This window comes from Vombatus ursinus, unplaced genomic scaffold, assembly GCF_900497805.2.
Source record: "Vombatus ursinus unplaced genomic scaffold, bare-nosed wombat genome assembly UNPS02014785.1, whole genome shotgun sequence".
Classification (NCBI taxonomy): Eukaryota; Metazoa; Chordata; class Mammalia; order Diprotodontia; family Vombatidae; genus Vombatus; species Vombatus ursinus.
Window position 1 is genome coordinate 4601230 of NW_020954563.1, and position 16317 is coordinate 4617546.

Here is a 16317-nt window from a genome sequence, read left to right on the forward strand (position 1 = left end):
GTGTGTGTGTGTGTGTGTGTGTGTGTGTGTGTGTGTGTGTGTGTGTGAGAGAGAGAGAGAGAGAGAGAGAGATTTTCCTCTACTCACCGGAAATGTCACAAGGGGGCAGTCAAGTCTGTGTCTGTCTGTCTGCCTCTCTGTCTGTCTGGCAGCAACTTCTTGAAAGAAGTGAAACAGATAAAGCCAATTTCTGCCAGTGGAAACACAGCACCTGGCCAGGAAAATATCTGTTTAGACTGAATGATACAGCTTACCCAGTGTTGGACTCCCCAGAAAACCAGTGGGAAAGAATCAGGGCTATTTGGGATACCAGCATGTAGAGGCTAACAGGAGAAACAATTGCCAGATTGAATAGCAAATAGGACAGAGGCGTACCTGTACTCTGAACATATAATAAATGGTATTGTGTGAGAGAAAGAGAGAGATTGATTGCCTGTAGAGTTACAGAGATGGTACTTAAAATATTTGGTAGAAAAAAAGTGTCCCCTTTGGAATTTCCTAGTCCCATATATATGGGGGGGAAGATAATATAGGACCTTATTTTTATAGGACCTGTAATTTCAATGGTATACACAACTGCCAGAAGAGGAAATCCCTCCACCAATTTAGATCAGCACTTGCTCTGCAACCTCCATTCCTAGGGAGTTACTGGTGCTCTGAGAAATAAAGTGATGTGCTCAGAATCACAAAGTCTGTATGTGGAAGAAGAAGGTCTTCATGATTCTGGAGCCAGCTCACTGTCTCCTTCACCATGCTGCTTTCTTTAAGTTACAAAACAGTTACTGATCTACACTGGCAGAAGGATTTTCTTCACAAGGAGTTAGCTTCCTTTCTGAGTAAAATCACAGGTGCAGACCATATATGTATGAATGCAAATACATATACACATGGGTATATACATATGCGCACATATATGTGGAAGTATGTTCATATATACATGTGTATGATACATGTGCATGATATTTGTGTACATGCACAGGGTAGTAAGTCTCCATACCCACCTTTATTTTGCTTAGAGGAAATGGGGATCAGCTAGGTGCTGTTGGACATGGAGAGTGAGATGATCCAATCCTGAGGACAGAAGATGACAGAGGGCTAATAAACACAATGCCTCAACCTTGCTTTAATTCCCTTCCTTTGGAAATAAGGGAGAGAGTTAGTTATGCAATGATATTGAGATAGTCTGATTTCTATAAGAATTCTATAATTTTTCCCCAGATTTTTGCACCTCAAACCTCCTTCCCTTATCCCTTAACTCACTAGGCTGAAAGCACCTTGACAGTGGGGAAGTTATGTAAACTTTGTATCTCTTCAATCTGCTAGCAGAATGTTCAGTAAACAGTAAGTGCCTCATAAATGATTTGTTTTGGATTGGATCCTAGGCTTTAGAGCTGAAGGAATTATTGATTAGCTAGTCACATACCATCATTTTCTGTGGCAATTGGGTCCTACTTCAGAAAATTTCTTCATTTTCCTCAACTCTGGGCCCCATTGCAGAGAGAAATCTTTCTCAAAGCCAAACACTAAAGGGACTATGAGACCCATTATTCCATGCTCCCTCACTAGGGTTTGCTGCATTGCACTATTCCATCACTGTCCTTGGGAGGTTGGGGGCTGTTCTTGGGCTAGTAAGATGCTCATTATTAGCACATACTGGTTGGTACAGTTGAGTCACTATAGATTAAAGCCATTTCCCTTCTTGGCTCCCAGTCCCAAGGCAGAAACTTTTATACCCAGCTATTCTTCCCATCAGATAGGCTCAGCCACCTTTTGGAGATAGGGCTTTAGGCAGGATGGGTAGGACACTTAAAGAATGTTTCCCTGCTCATATTCAACTCCCTTCCCAAAGGCAGCTACAGAGGTCCTTCCTTCCCCTTCTCCCCCTTCTTTTTTTTTCTCTCCTCTCTTCTCTTTTTTTCCCTTTCCCTCCCTTTCTCCCTCTCCTTCCCTTCTTCAGTCAGCAAATGGTCTACTTCAGCCAAATTTAGTCCCAAGAGAGCCATCAGGGACTTCCTCCAAGTCACTATGTTTCCTCATTGGTTGATTAAGTAATTGCTGAATTTCTAAGCACCCCCAAGGACTTCACTGACATGAAACTCAATCCACAACCCAATATTTTCACTGACTTCTCAAAGCCAAATTCAGATGTTCAACTAATCTATGAGTCTAATCTGATGTGTGTGTGTGTGTGTGTGTGTGTTTTCTGTTGAGCTCTAGGCCAACAGAAAAAAAGAGAGAGGCATACTCTGTCCTCTATGACAGATTCTAATCTTTTCAGTTGCTAGCCTGGCATCATAATAGAACAACCCAGTGGAAGAAGTCTAGAACTTTGGGTCAGGAAGTTTATTGTTTAGAAGTGCTCACAGAGGTGACAGACTGAGGCATTCAAATAAGGATGACCAAGATGATGGGAAGAAGACCAGATACCATGTCATTCAATGACTGATTGAAGGAGCTGGGCATTGTTTAGCTTGCAGACCATGAGAAAAGACATGAGAAAAGTAATTGTTGTCTTCAAGTATTTGGAGGACTGTCGTATGGACCAGGTATTAAACTTATTCCGCTTGACCCTGGAGTTCAAAACTAGGAACAATAGGAGAAAGTTGCAGCATGGTACTTTATAGTAAATGTATGGAATCATTTCTGGAAAGTATTACCCAAAAGTGAGGTAATGAGTAACCTGTCATTGGAGATCTCCAAGGAATGACTGGATGAACCCCTGTCAGAGTTGTAGAGGGAGCCAAGATGGGAGGGAAAGCAGTGACTGTCTTGAGCTCTTTCCCAAAGCCCTCCAAATACCTATAAAAATGGCTCTAAACAAATTCTAAAGCAGCAGAACCCACAAAAAGACAAAGTGAAACAGATTTCTAGCCAAAGACAGCCTGGATGGTTGATGGGAAAGGTATATTGCGCCAGGCAGGGAGAGGAGCACAGTTTGGTGTGGATGCGCAGGCCGCAGTGACCCTGGAACAGGCCTCAGAGGGCTGAATCACCAGCAGCTGTGGTGCTTTCCAGACTTCTCAACCCTTGAATGCCAAAGACAATTTAGAAGGTCAGTGAGAAAAGTCTGTGACTTCGGTGAGAGAGAAGGTAGGCCTCAGCTGCAAGTCTCGAGTGTGGCCCAGGGCCGCAGCTTTTTCCTGAGCTTCCGGCCCACAGACTGAGGGGGAATGGAGTGGCTGATCAGAGGGGGATTGCAGAGATCTCTTTGCCAGGGCTGAGGCAGGAATCTTTTGCTTTGCCCATTCTTGGATCTGGGTCACAGTTCTGAAGAGCGGTCATGGGGCTAGCAGGAGCGCTCGTGCAGTGGAGCTTGTTGTGGCTGTGGACAGGAAACACCTCGCCCCTTATCATACCACCTTGGAAGAAATGAAAATTTACAGGTCCCTAGAAGTGCCTCTGAAAACAGCTGTACAAACCCCCAAAGCTTGGGACAGTACACTCTTTACATTGGAAGTAGACTTTTACCTTAACAAAGAGTTTAAAACTCAAGTAATCAGCCGGGATCATGAGTAAGCAGAGCAAAAAGAGTCAGACTATATCATCTTGCTTTGGTGACAAAGAAGATCAAAACATACAACCAGAAGAAGACAACAAAGCCAAAGCTCCTACATCCAAAGTCTCCAAGAAAAATATGAATCAGTCCCAGGCCTTGGAAGAGCTCAAAAGGGATTTTGAGAAGCAAGTAAGAGAAGTAGAGGAAAAACTGTGAGTGATGCAAGAAAATCATGAAAAACAAGTCAACAGCTTGCTAAAGGAGACCCAAAAAAATACCGAAGAAAATAACACCTTAAAAAATAGCCTAACCCAAATGGCAAAAGAGGTCCAAAAAGTCAGTGAGGAGAAGAATGCCCTCAAAAGCAAAATTGGCCAAATGGAAAAGGAAGTGCAAAAGATTACTGGAGAAAATACTTCCTTAAAAATTAGAATAGAGCAATTGGAAGCTAGTGACTTTATGAGCAATCAAGACACTGTAAAACAAATCCAAAAGAATGATAAGTTAGAAAACAATGTGAAATATCTCATTGGAAAAACAACTGACCTGGAAAATAGATCCAGGAAAGAGAATTTAAAAATTATTGGACTATCTGAAAGCCATGATAAAAAAAGAGCCTAGACATCATCTTTCAAGGAATTATCAAGGAAAACTGCCCTGATATTTTAGAACCAGAGGGCAAAATAGCAATTGAAAGAATCCACCAACCTCCTCCTGAAAGAGATCCCCAAAGGAAAACTCCTAGGAATATTGTGGCCAAATTCCAGAGTTCCCAGGTCAAGGAGAAAATATTACAAGCAGCCAGAAAGAAAAAATTCAAGTATTGTGGAAACACAATCAGGATAACACAAGATTTAGCTGCTTCTACATTAAGGGACCGCAGGGCATGGAATATAATATTCCTGAGAGCAAAGGAGATTACAACCAAGAATCACCTACCCAGCAAAACTGAGTATAATCCTGCAGGAGAAAAAATGGTCATTCAGTGAAATAGAGGACTTTCAAGCATTCTTGATGAAAAGACCAGAGTTGAATAAAAAATTTGATTTTCAAATACAAGACTCAAGTGGAACAAGAAGACATAAACATGAAAGAGAAAATCATAAGAGACTTATTATGGTTGAACTGTTTACATTCCTGCATGGAAAGATGATATTAGTAACTCATGAGACCTTTGTCAGTATTAGGGTAGTTGGAGGGGAAAAAATTCTATGTATGTATGTATATAGATATAGATAGATAGAGGGCACAGGGTGAGTTGAAAATGAAGGGGTCATATCTGGAGAATAAAATTAAGGGGTGAGAGAGGAATATACTAGGAGAAGGAGAAAGGGAGAGGTAGAACGGGGTAAATTATCCCCCCCCAAAAAAAAACAGAAAAGAAAAGGCTCTTACAGTGGAGGGGAAACAGGGGAAGGTGAGAGGGAATGAGTGAATCTTATGCTCATAGGATTTGACTTAAGGAAGGAATAACATACACACTCAATTGGGTATGGAAATCTGTCTTACCCTACAGGAAAATAGGGGGGAAGGGGACAAGAGAGTAGGGGAATGATAGAGAGGAGGGCAGATTGGGAGAGCGAGTAATCAAAAGCAAATACTTCTGAGGAAGGACAGGGTAAAAAGAAAGAATAGAATAAATGGGTGGGCAGGATAGGATTAAGGGAAATAGAGTTAGTTTTTCACAGCATGTCTATTATGGAAGTGTTTTGCATAACTGCACATATATAGCCTATATTGAGTTGCTTGCCTTAAATGAGGGTGGGTGGGGAGGGAGGAAGGGAGAAAATTTGGAGCCCAAAGTTTTAAAAATACATGTTCAAAAAAAATGTTTTTACATGCAACTGGGAAATAAGAATTACTGGAAATGGGGTACAGAAATCCATCCTGCCCTACAGGAAAATTGAAGGGGAAAGGGATAAGAGAAGAGGGGGAGATAGAAGGGAAGGCAGACTAGAGGAAGGGGTATTCAGAATGCATGCCATCTTGGAGTGGGGGGAGGGGCAAGATGGGGTGAAAATTTGGAACTCAAAATCTTGTGGAAGCAAATGTTGAAAACAAAAAAATAAATAAAAATTACCATTAAAAAGAAAAAAAAACCAGAGTTAGAGAGGCTGCCTAGGCAGGTACAAGTTGAACTAGGGGATGTCTGAGGGCTCTTTCAACTCAGATTCTGTGATTCCATGATCCGGAGTGCCGGATATAAGCTGGAGTCCAGTATCTCATGGAACCAAAACTAGGGAGAAATTTTCTCCTGGTTAGTTTAGGCATGTTTAGATCTCCATGGCATCCCACTGCTGGAGGAAGCCATTGTTAGCCTTGCAATTCAACCTCATTACTGGATTTAGACAAAGTTCCTGATAATCCTTTTAATTAATTATTATGACTCACTGATGGTCATTAAGGTTCCATATTTGATCTCCAAATATAATTGAGCTTTCTTTTCTCTGTGGTAGACCCTGTACTTCTGAAGTAGGGAGTTAAGCATGTAGAGAGAATTTTAACCCATACCTTTCTCCCTCAGTGAGTACAGATTGTGGGATTATAGAGAATATTCAAGTGAAGCTAAGATTCTGCACTCTGTGTGTGAAATGATCAGCTTTTATGGTTACTTCCAACAGAGGGAAACTCAGTGCCCTCACCCTAATCCCTTTAAGACTAGGGTTTAGCCTGGTTTTGTGTCTTCTCAGGTTGGCTCCCATCTCCTACATCAACTACTTCTCTTACTGAAAGGAGGAAGAAAGAATTTTAAGCCTTTATTAAGTGCTTATTTTGTGTGACATTAAACTCAATCCACAATCCAACACTGTGATAAGTGCCAGGGATAGAAATATAAGCAAAAATAAAGACAGTCCCTGCCTTTAATGAGCTTACATTCTAACAGAGGGAAACAATACATGAAAGGGTTGAAGGGGATAGGGCCCAGAAGCATTGTTTTGAAGCCCAGAAGTCAGAGAGAGGGAGTGAGGATGCTGAGGGAATTGGTAACACTTCTGTCTAATTTCAGCCCTACTACAAAATGAAAATACTCAGGTCTACTCTCAGGGAGATGGACTTTTGGTGTCCAGGATGCCTTTCCTCTGAACTTCAGTCTCTTTAATCCCCAACTTCCTTTGAAGCTCAGCCAGGTCTTACCGGAGACCATTCCTGATTCCCCTCCCCACCTTCAGCTGCTGGTACCTCAATCAAAAGAACTTTGTGTTTACTTTGAATACACTTTGTATTTATTTATGGGTTTTCTGTGTTGAAGTCCCCTAGGAGAATGTAAATCCCTTGAGGGCAGAGTCTGTTTCTCTTCTGTCTTTTTCTGTTCAGTGCCTAACACAGCACTTGACACATAGAAAGCACTAGATAACTATTGATTCATTGATTCCTATGGGCTGTTTGGGTAACTACACTGGATCCTAATCTATCTAGTCCCTCCCTAGTGGGCTAGGAGTGACTATGTCTTCCTCCACTGTCAAATTCCTCCTGGACAATGACTGAGGTTCCAGGAAAGCTTAGATAACAGATCATAGATCTCTGCTTTAAGAAATAACCTGACAAGAAGGCCATTTCTGGAAGAGCCTCAAAAAAAAAAAGCATTAGTGTGGCTATCTATCTGTGACGTGAGGGAGCAGCCTATTGGTCGATGATGGCTATTATTGCTGGGAAGAATGAAACAGACCCCCTCATTTGATAGAGAAGAGACTCCAGCCCCAAAGAGGGAAATGACTTTCCCAAGGCCACATGGAGTGAGTATAAAGCAGAAACTAGATCCTACATATCTTGCCTCCTAGTCTTCCCACTCTACCATAAACACCTCAAATTTTCAGGTAACCACAAACCATAGACCAAAGGATGCTTGATCCTGTGTGACTGAGTATAGCTAAAAGCTCCTGGTGGAGACCCTACTTATATCCTAAATTTCACATGGAATTCAATGTTTCTCCAGACTCATCTGAAGAGAAGATTGTTCAAAGCACTGGCTGCTTCTCTAAAAATAAAAGGAGTAGAATAGATCAGGAGTTCTTTACCTCGCCTGTGGATTTGGGATTAAAAAAATATGTTGATATCTGTACTTCAATATAATTAGTTTCCTTGGTAATACTATATGTTTTATTTAATGTATTTTAAAACATTATTCTAAGAAGTAGTGTGTAGGCTTCATCAGACTGTCAAAGGGGTTCAGGGCACACACACACACACACACACACACACACACACACACACAAAAAGTTAAAGAATCTCTAGATTAGATGATCTCCAAATCTTTAGATTTTATATGAGCCTAAGTTACTGAGCTCTCCCTCAGGTAACTAGTAGGAAAGGGAGAACCTCATGAAACTTAGCATAGGGATGAACAGTATGGCATAGTTTCATTAGTCAACAAACATTTATTTAGCACTTACTGTATTCAAGGCATTGTATTGGAACTGGGGATCCAAACAAAGGGCAGAAGCCCCTGCCTCAAGGAGCTCATAATCTCATGGGACAATGGGCAGAGGAATTAGACCTGATAAGGATCCTGTCTCAGACACTTACTAGCTCCATGACTCTGTATAAGTCATTTAACCTATCTCAGCCTCAGTTTTCTCGTCTGTAAAATGGGGATAATAATAACTCCTACATCACCAGATTGTTGTGAGGATCAAGTGAAATAATGTAAATTGATTTACAAGCTTTAAAGTGCCATAAAAGTTCCATTTACATAATTTTTATTATAATATTATTGTATAAAAGTGCTATTATAAAACATGGACCATACCAAGAATTAAATACAGGTGAACTTTCTCACCAGCTAAGTCAGATCATTTCATTCCAAATTCACCAGAAAACCCCCATGATGCATACCTTATCAAAGCCTTATCAAAGCATTCCTTTATCTTCCTCTCCCTAAGCAGGAGAGAAGTATACCTTTAGTGAATGGAGGGAGGCTTTGAAGATTGTTGGGAAGGGATGATAATCCAATTCACGTATAGAAAGACGATGACTTCTCATCTTGAAATCTTCATTCCTTAGGTCTCTCCAGGCTTTTCCCTCCCTCTAATATTCCCTCCTTCCTTCCCTCAAGATAGCTCTCCTAGGGCTAAGAACCAATTCCTGTCATGAGCAATGTCAGCCCAAGGGGAAGTCCAGGAGTTTCTGGATCTCCTGATGTCTATTGGCCTTCTGATCTCTTTTGCTCTGCATTTCTTTTGCCAGGGTGGGAGTAGGGAGGGCCAGGAGAAGGGGATGGTCAAGACCCCCAATAAGCCAAGGATGGCACACAGCAAACTTAGGAGCTCATTTCCAACGTGCAAGGAAAACCTTAGTCAACCAGATATCCTGTCCAGGGATCCAAGAAATGGCCTAGGATGCTCAGTATTGAGGTTTGGCACTATAAGCTAATATCACCTATGGTTAGGAGAAAGATAATTGTATCATCTGAGCTCAAGATCACAAATAGGCAGCAGCTTCATCATTCAAAATCCTCAAACTCATGGATAGAGCGCCAGCCCTGAAGTCAGGAGGACCTGAGTTCAAATCCGGCCTCAGACCAAACACTTGACACTTACTAGCTGTGTGACCCTAGGCAAGTCACTTAACCCCAATTGCCTAAAACAAAAACAAAAAAAAATGAAAAAAAATCCTCAAGCTCACAACTATTCTTCCATGTAACAAAGGATCATTAGCATCAAATAAAATGCCAACTTCAAAGTCCCAAATCTGGCCTTTCTTGGTAAGTCCAAGAACTCCCTTTCTGAACAAGAACACCAGGATCACCTGTATGTAGACTCACTCTCTGCCCTGCTATTTCTTCCCAGCTGTTCCTTTCACCTCTAGCTCCTGTTAGAAATTTTGTTGGTTTCTGTTTTGACAGGCCAGAATATATGTTTTGGGCAGCTGTTCAGCGCTATTTCATGATTTAATATCAAGACAGTCACGGAACAAGAATGCACAGTCCGCACTTTTTGCTTAAAGTATTTTTCAAGCTCCTTTTTGATCTAATGGTTGGGCTTGCAGCATCTCCAATCTTAGAGCAAAGATGGAAAGAGCAAGGAAGCTGAGGATCCAAAGGAGAAGGGACTCAGAACAAAGCCTGCTTCCTTGCTGAGCACAGAGATCTCCATGCTTGGTGTACAACATGTTCCAAGGTGAGAGCAAGAGGGGATTGCTTTGTGTCAGGGCAGGAGGACATAGGGATGGGCAGAAGGACAGGTGAAGAGAGAGACTCATTGCTATCCTGTCACTATCGTGAGCTCAAGGTGCTGTGTCCATCTTTGTACCTCTGTGGGTTCTTCACTATTGGCTTATTTAGGGTAATATGGTGTAGGGGATAGAGAGCTGGCCTCAGAGCCAAGAAGGCCTGGATTCAAGTGCCACTTCTGACACATGCTGGCTGTGTGACCCTGGATAAGTCACTTAGCCTTTGTCTGCCTCAGTTCTGTAAGATGGGGATAATAATAGCACCTATCTCCCAGGGTTGTTGTGAAGATAAAATTGAACAGTATTTGTAAAGTGCTTTGCAAATCTTTAAAGCTCTATATAATGTTAGCAATTATTAGCTACTATTATGTACATAAATAAAGATGATACAAAGTAGACTTTGTATGAGGCTGGGGGGTGGCAGGGAGAAGAAGTCTAGGAAGAGAGCTCCAGGAAATTTTGTGGAGGGTGATAATCCTTATAGGGGAAATCAGAGAAATCTTCATGAAGAAAAGGGCATCATCGTTAGGTCTTAGAAGAAAGGATTTTGATGGGCAGTAACGAAGAAGAAGATTCCAGGCAAAGTGGACAACCTAAACAGTGGTAAGAGAGCATAAGAAGAGGCAGGAAAACTGCTAATATGAGCAACTGCAAAAATAACACTGTATTTGAATTTTGGCCAGTTACTGTTTAACCTTGGGCAAGTCATTTGTCTAGGCTTCAGTTTCCTCAATTGTAAAATTGTGGAAGTTGAACTCAGTCTTGTCTGTAAGGTCCCTTTCAGGTCTAAAATCATGGGATTATAGTAATTATAGAATACATGGAAGGGTGACTCTAGGCATAGTCAGTGATATCAGATATGGGGACTAAACTGTGTCTCCAGACAACAGAAGTGAGTTAGAACTGAGTTATCTGCACCTTTTCACTCTATTCCCCTTGAGACCAAAAACAAATGTTTGCAAGATGTTGGCTAGGGTTAAAAAGGAAGTCTGAGCAGAGTTGGCCCACATGGGAATAGAGCAGATGACCTTGGCATTATTAGCAAGATGCTCTGACCAATAAAATAATGATAAATCACAATTAATAGTCGCTAGCATTTAGATAGCATTTTAAAGTTTGCAAAGCACTTTATAAATATTATCTCATTTGATCTTCACAACAACCTTGGGAAGTAGGTGCTATTATTATCCAAATTTTACAGATGAGGAAACTGAGGCAAATAAAGGTTAAATTCTTGCCCAGGGTCACACAGCTAATAAGGGTAAGGGTCTGAGGTCGGATTTGAATTCAGGTCTTCCTGACTCCAGGCTCAGCACTCTAACTACTGCATCACTTAACTGCTTCATCTTCAGAGTAGATTATCATAGAATGTTAGAGCTGAAAGAGACATCAGAAATTAGTGAGTTCTAAGCCCTCATTTTGCAAAGGAGGCAACTGAGGCTCAGAGTGGTAAAGTAACTTGCCCAATGTTCTTCTTACTATATATAGTATTATCCAATCGTATCCTGCATTCTCACAAATTGCCTCTCCCCTCTGTGCTGTCAGCCTTATGTCAGAGTCAATGACCCCGGGAAATGAGAGAGCCCAGGATATTATGCACATCAAAGCTCCTCAGGGTAGGAGGGAGAGGAATAGTTAGTCCCTTGGAGCAGGGAGCCAGGAGAGCTATTCCTTCAGCGTTTCCCAAATAGTTCACCTGAAAAATATGATGATGATGTTGATGTTGATAATTTGTTGTTGTTGTTACTCAGTCATTTTCAGTCATATCCAGCCCTTTGTGATGCCATTTGGGATTTTCTTGGCAAAGATACTTGAGTTTTTGCCATTTCCTTCTCCAACTCATTTTACAGATGAGGAAATTGAGGCAAACAGGGTGAAGTGATTTGCCCAAGTTACACAGCTATTAAATGTCTGAGGCTGGATTTGAACTCAGGTCTTCCTGATTCCTGGCCCACTGTTCTATCCACTGTGCCACCTAGCTACCCCCAAAATTTATTTTAAATGACACAAAAGAAGATGCATTAGCATGTGGTTTTGCTGTCATATATACCCTAACGACCAGTGAGCCTTTCTATCTGACTTCCAGGTGAAGTTTCCTAAATGTATCATCTCCCCCATTTAAATGTGTGCACCTTAAGAGGATGGTCTTGTTTTCCATTTGTTTCCCTAGTGTGTAGGACAGTGTACTTAGTAATCCCTTAATAGATACTTTTTCCTTATTAACACAGAAAAGACTCCTCTGGGTTTTTGTGCCTTGGCTTGAAGTAGACAACATAGGCAGCAAAAGTGGCTGGCTGAAATCAGATTGCTCCCTGGCTTGGACAACACCCAGTAACCCTATGCATCAAATAGCCCTGCTTTGTGCTAGCATTGATATAGTACTTTAAAGTTTGCAAAGCGCTTTGCAAAGATTTTTCTCATTTGATCCTACCCTAGGAGGTAGGCACAGGGTTGGGAATGGGGGAGTGCAGGGTGTGTGTGTGTGTGTGTGTGTGTGTGTGTGTGTGTGTGTGTGTGTGAGTGTGTGTGTGTGTGTGTGTGTGTGTGTGTGTCTATTTAGGGGAGTTTCCAGTAATGAGCTCGTTCAAAGCCCCAGAAAGATCTTGAAGCCCAGTTACCATTTGCCAGTTACATCTCTAGTGTCTTTTAAGACTGAGCTCAGGAACCTCTGCCTACATGAAACCTTTCCTAACCCCTCCTCTCTACCCAGCTGCTGGTACTTTCTCTCCAAAATCATCTTGTATCCATTTTGTGTACAACTCTGTCACAAAGAGTTGAACACAGCTGAATGATCAACCCATTAATAACATTTGACTTTTGATGCAATGTTTCACACCCTTGGATCTTGACCTCTGTGAAGAAGCAGGAGGAATTATTTTTACTATCTCTTCTTCTAAGCCAAGTGTGTTCTCCACAATTTCACAACATTGAGTTTTGATTGTGTTATCATTATTCTTTCTATTTACAAAGTTACAGTCACAAGATGTGTTGTTTTCCTGGTCCTGCTTACTTTGTTGTTGTTGTTATTTGGTTGTTCAGTCTTGTTCAATTCTTTGAGACCCCATGGTCTATACTGTCCATGGGATTTTCTTGGCAAAGATACTAGAGTGATTTGCCATTCCCTTTTCCAGTAGCTTAAGGAAAACAGAAGTTAAGTGATGTGGCCAGGGTCACCCAGCTAGTAAGTGTCTTCAGCTGGATTTGAACTCAAGTCTTCCTGACTCCACTCTATCTGTTGAGCCATTATAGCTGCATCCCCGCTTACTTTATTCTGCATCAATTCATGTAATTCTTTCCATGCTTCTCGGTATTTACCATGCTCATTTCTAAAAAAAAAATATTCTTTTTTTAATCTGGTATTTTATTTTTTCCCCAGTTACATGTAAAAAATAATTTTTAACATTCGTTTTTAGAACTTTGAGTTCCAATTTTACATGTGAAGTCATACAAAGCATTTCTGTATTAGATATTCTGCAAAAGAAAACACATATACACATAAACACAACAAAAGAATAATAAAGAAGGTAAAAAAAATATGCTTCAATCTCCGCTTAGATTTCATCAGTATCATTTCTGGAGGTGGATCGTATTTTACATTATAAGTCTTTTGAAATTGTCTTGGATCCTCGTCTTCATCAGAGTAGCTAAGTCATTCACAACTGATCATCCTTACAATTCTTACTTGATTTTCCAAATCCTTTTTGAGCTCTTCCATGGCCTGAGACCAATTCATATTTTTCTTGGAGGCTTTGGATGGAGGAGCTTTGACTTTGTTATCTTCTGAGTGTATGTTTTGATCTTCCTTGTCACTAAAGTAAGTTTCTGTAGTCAGATTTTTTTCTGTTGTTTGCTCATTTTCCCAGCCTATTACTTGACTTTCTAATTCTTTGTTAAGGTAAGGCTCTGCTTCCAGTGTGGAGGGCGAACTATCCCAAGCTTCAGGGATTTTGTGCAGCTGTTTTCAGAGATACTTCTAGGGACCTATAAGTTTTTAGTTTTTTCAAGGTGGTATGATCTAAGGACAGGTGTTTACTCCTCTCCTGGCCTATGCTCTGGTGTGTGAGTGACCACAAGCACTGTTTTCTACCCTGGAACTGTGAGAAGGGTCCTTTCTCCATTGCTGCCACAAGCTGTGCTATGCCAGTGCTCCTCCTCACCCCAGGACTACCACCCAAGGCTGCTACCTAGATTCAAGTATGGGCAAAGCAACAGAATCCTGCCTCAGTGCCAGAAAACAGACTCCTATAATCTCCTTCTGACCAGTTGTTTAAACCCCTTACCATCTATGGACTGAGAGCTCTGGAAGCAGCCACTGGTGCTGCTGATTCTGTTATTCCCAAGGCCTGGTTCTGGTTTGCTGGGGCCATGGCTGTGCTGGCATGGTCTGTGCTGGACTGTGCTCCTGGTGCAATAGACCTTTGCTGTCCACCTTCCAGGTTGTCTTGGGCTGGAAATTTGTTCACTCTGTCTTTTTATGGCTTCTGCTGCTTTAGAATTTGTTTAGAATAATTTTTTAAAAAAGGTATTTGGAAGGGTTTGCTGGAAGAGCTCACGCAAGTTCCTTCCTTTACTCCACCATCTTGGCTCCACCCCTCCAAAAATATTCTTGTCACAACTTCCTAGCCATTTTTTTATTTCATTTTTAAAAAATTATTTTTATTTATTTTCATAATATTCTGTCTAGCTGTTCTTTAATGTCATTTCCACCCATAAAACCATATCCATTTCCAATGCTGATTCATTTGACAGTGCCAAGGCATGAACCACCTCTCCTCTTGCTTTGTACTGGAAGCCTCCCCTGTAGTGATGCCCCTTGAGCACCTGAAGACTGGAGGGAGTTAAAGGAAGAGAGCTGCGTACTCAAAGCTATAATTCACCACAGAAGAAAGGCCAGAGCATTGCTATGGACTTCCATCACTGGACAGGGAATTCATTTTGCTCTCCAAGTGCAAATCATCAGAGTTCACATTTCTATCATGCTCTGAGGTTTGTAACCAACATTTTCTTCAAAACAACTCTGTGAAGGTGACGGTGCAAGTATTATTATTCCCATTTTACAGATGAAGAAACAAGACCTGAGAGATAAACTGACTATGTCAAAAACAGCCCCTGAATGTAACATAACACTTCATTTTGCTACTTTATAACATAGGTACTAGTCAGGTGGTCAGTCAATAAACATTTATTAAGTACTTACTCCATGTCAGGCACAGTGCTAAGCCCTGGGGATACAAAAAGAGGCAAAAGATACTCCCTGTCTTCAAGGAGCTTACTATTGAAGGAGGAAACCACAAGCAAAAAAATATATACAAACAAACAAGGTCTTTTTTAAAAATTCTTAAAAGAGGGAAGGCACTAGCATTACGAGATATTAGAAAATGTTTGTATCTTGCCTGTAAGCTTCACAAGGGCATGGACTGTACTTTATGGAAGGCTCATCTCCCCCCCGCCCCCCCGCAGTACCTAGCACAGTGTTCTACAAAAGAGATGTCAATGCCACAAGAACCAGATTAAAATGTAAGTGGGAAATATTTCACACAGTAAATAAAAATATAACAAAACAGAGATAACATTAAATTTTAAAACTAAGTCAATATGTAGCCTGCAGAAATCCTTATATATGGATTAGTGGCCTCGTTTCTATTTCAGTTTGACACCACAACATCTATGCACAGTAGATACTTAATAAATATTCATGAAATAAAGGAACCTGTCAGACCCATGACTTGAACCTTTCAACTCTGAATCACAGTGCTCTTTCCCTGGACCATGTTCCATCTCCTTCTTTGTTCCAAAGTCCCTGACTTTTCAAGGTGGGGAGGGGAGACACCTATCCTTCTCAAATGAGACACCAATCCTGTTCTCCTGCTGCCCCCAAGCATTCAGAAAATTTCCTGGGTTCTCTGCTTCCTAGGTACCCTGCTCTCCAGTGCCAAGGGGCACTCTTGACTATAGGATCAAAGATTTAGAATGGGAAGGGAGCATGGGGTCATCTAGCCTAAGCCCCTCCTCCTTCATCACATGAGGAATCTGAGGTCCAATGAGGTGAAAGGACCTGCCATTAGTCACACATGGACTGTAAGGAGCAGGCCTGGAGGGTGAGTTCAGCAAGATCTCCAGCCTTGTTTTGGTGCAAGTTTTCCAAAAGCTGTTGCCCAACATTTCCTGTAGAAGCCAGGATTCTGAAAGGAATTTTATGGGGCCACTCAAAGCTAGTCCTGGCAGTAAGCATGGTAGGGGCCATCAGACCAGGGGCAGAATCCTTGTGGAAAGGATGTCTGTCACCAACACTACCTCCCCTGTCCTCAATACTATGGGATGTGGAGGCTTTTCTTCACTTACAGAACCAAGCCATTTCCATTAGAGAAAATGAATTCCCTTCATTTCCAAGGTCATTGCAATCTCTCTTATTTAGAAATATAGCTTCCAACTTCCGATTTTCCCAGTGTGAAAGAGAATCCCTGGGAATAGAAGGGGCACTTGTGGAAGTTGCATTAACTCCTCAAGGCCATCAGGGGACTATTTTCATGGGCTAAGGAAGGCGTTTACTATGCAACTCAGTTGGTTTCCTTTTAAAGTGCAGACAGCACTCCTTAAAAACAATAATTAATTAGTTAATTAAGGTTTACCTTTATGTATGATTTCCAAATTGT

General features: G+C 41.3%; 1 long non-coding RNA gene across 1 annotated transcript in view; it reads left to right on the forward strand.

Moving 5' to 3' along the window:
- Positions 1-14898, forward strand: part of LOC114046640 — a 20379-nt gene extending 5481 nt beyond the window's left edge. The window contains exons 2-3 of the long non-coding RNA XR_003569537.1: positions 9339-9612; positions 14414-14898. This is a non-coding gene — a long non-coding RNA (uncharacterized LOC114046640). The remainder of the gene's footprint in view (positions 1-9338; positions 9613-14413) is intronic.
- The last annotated feature ends 1419 nt before the right edge of the window (positions 14899-16317 follow it).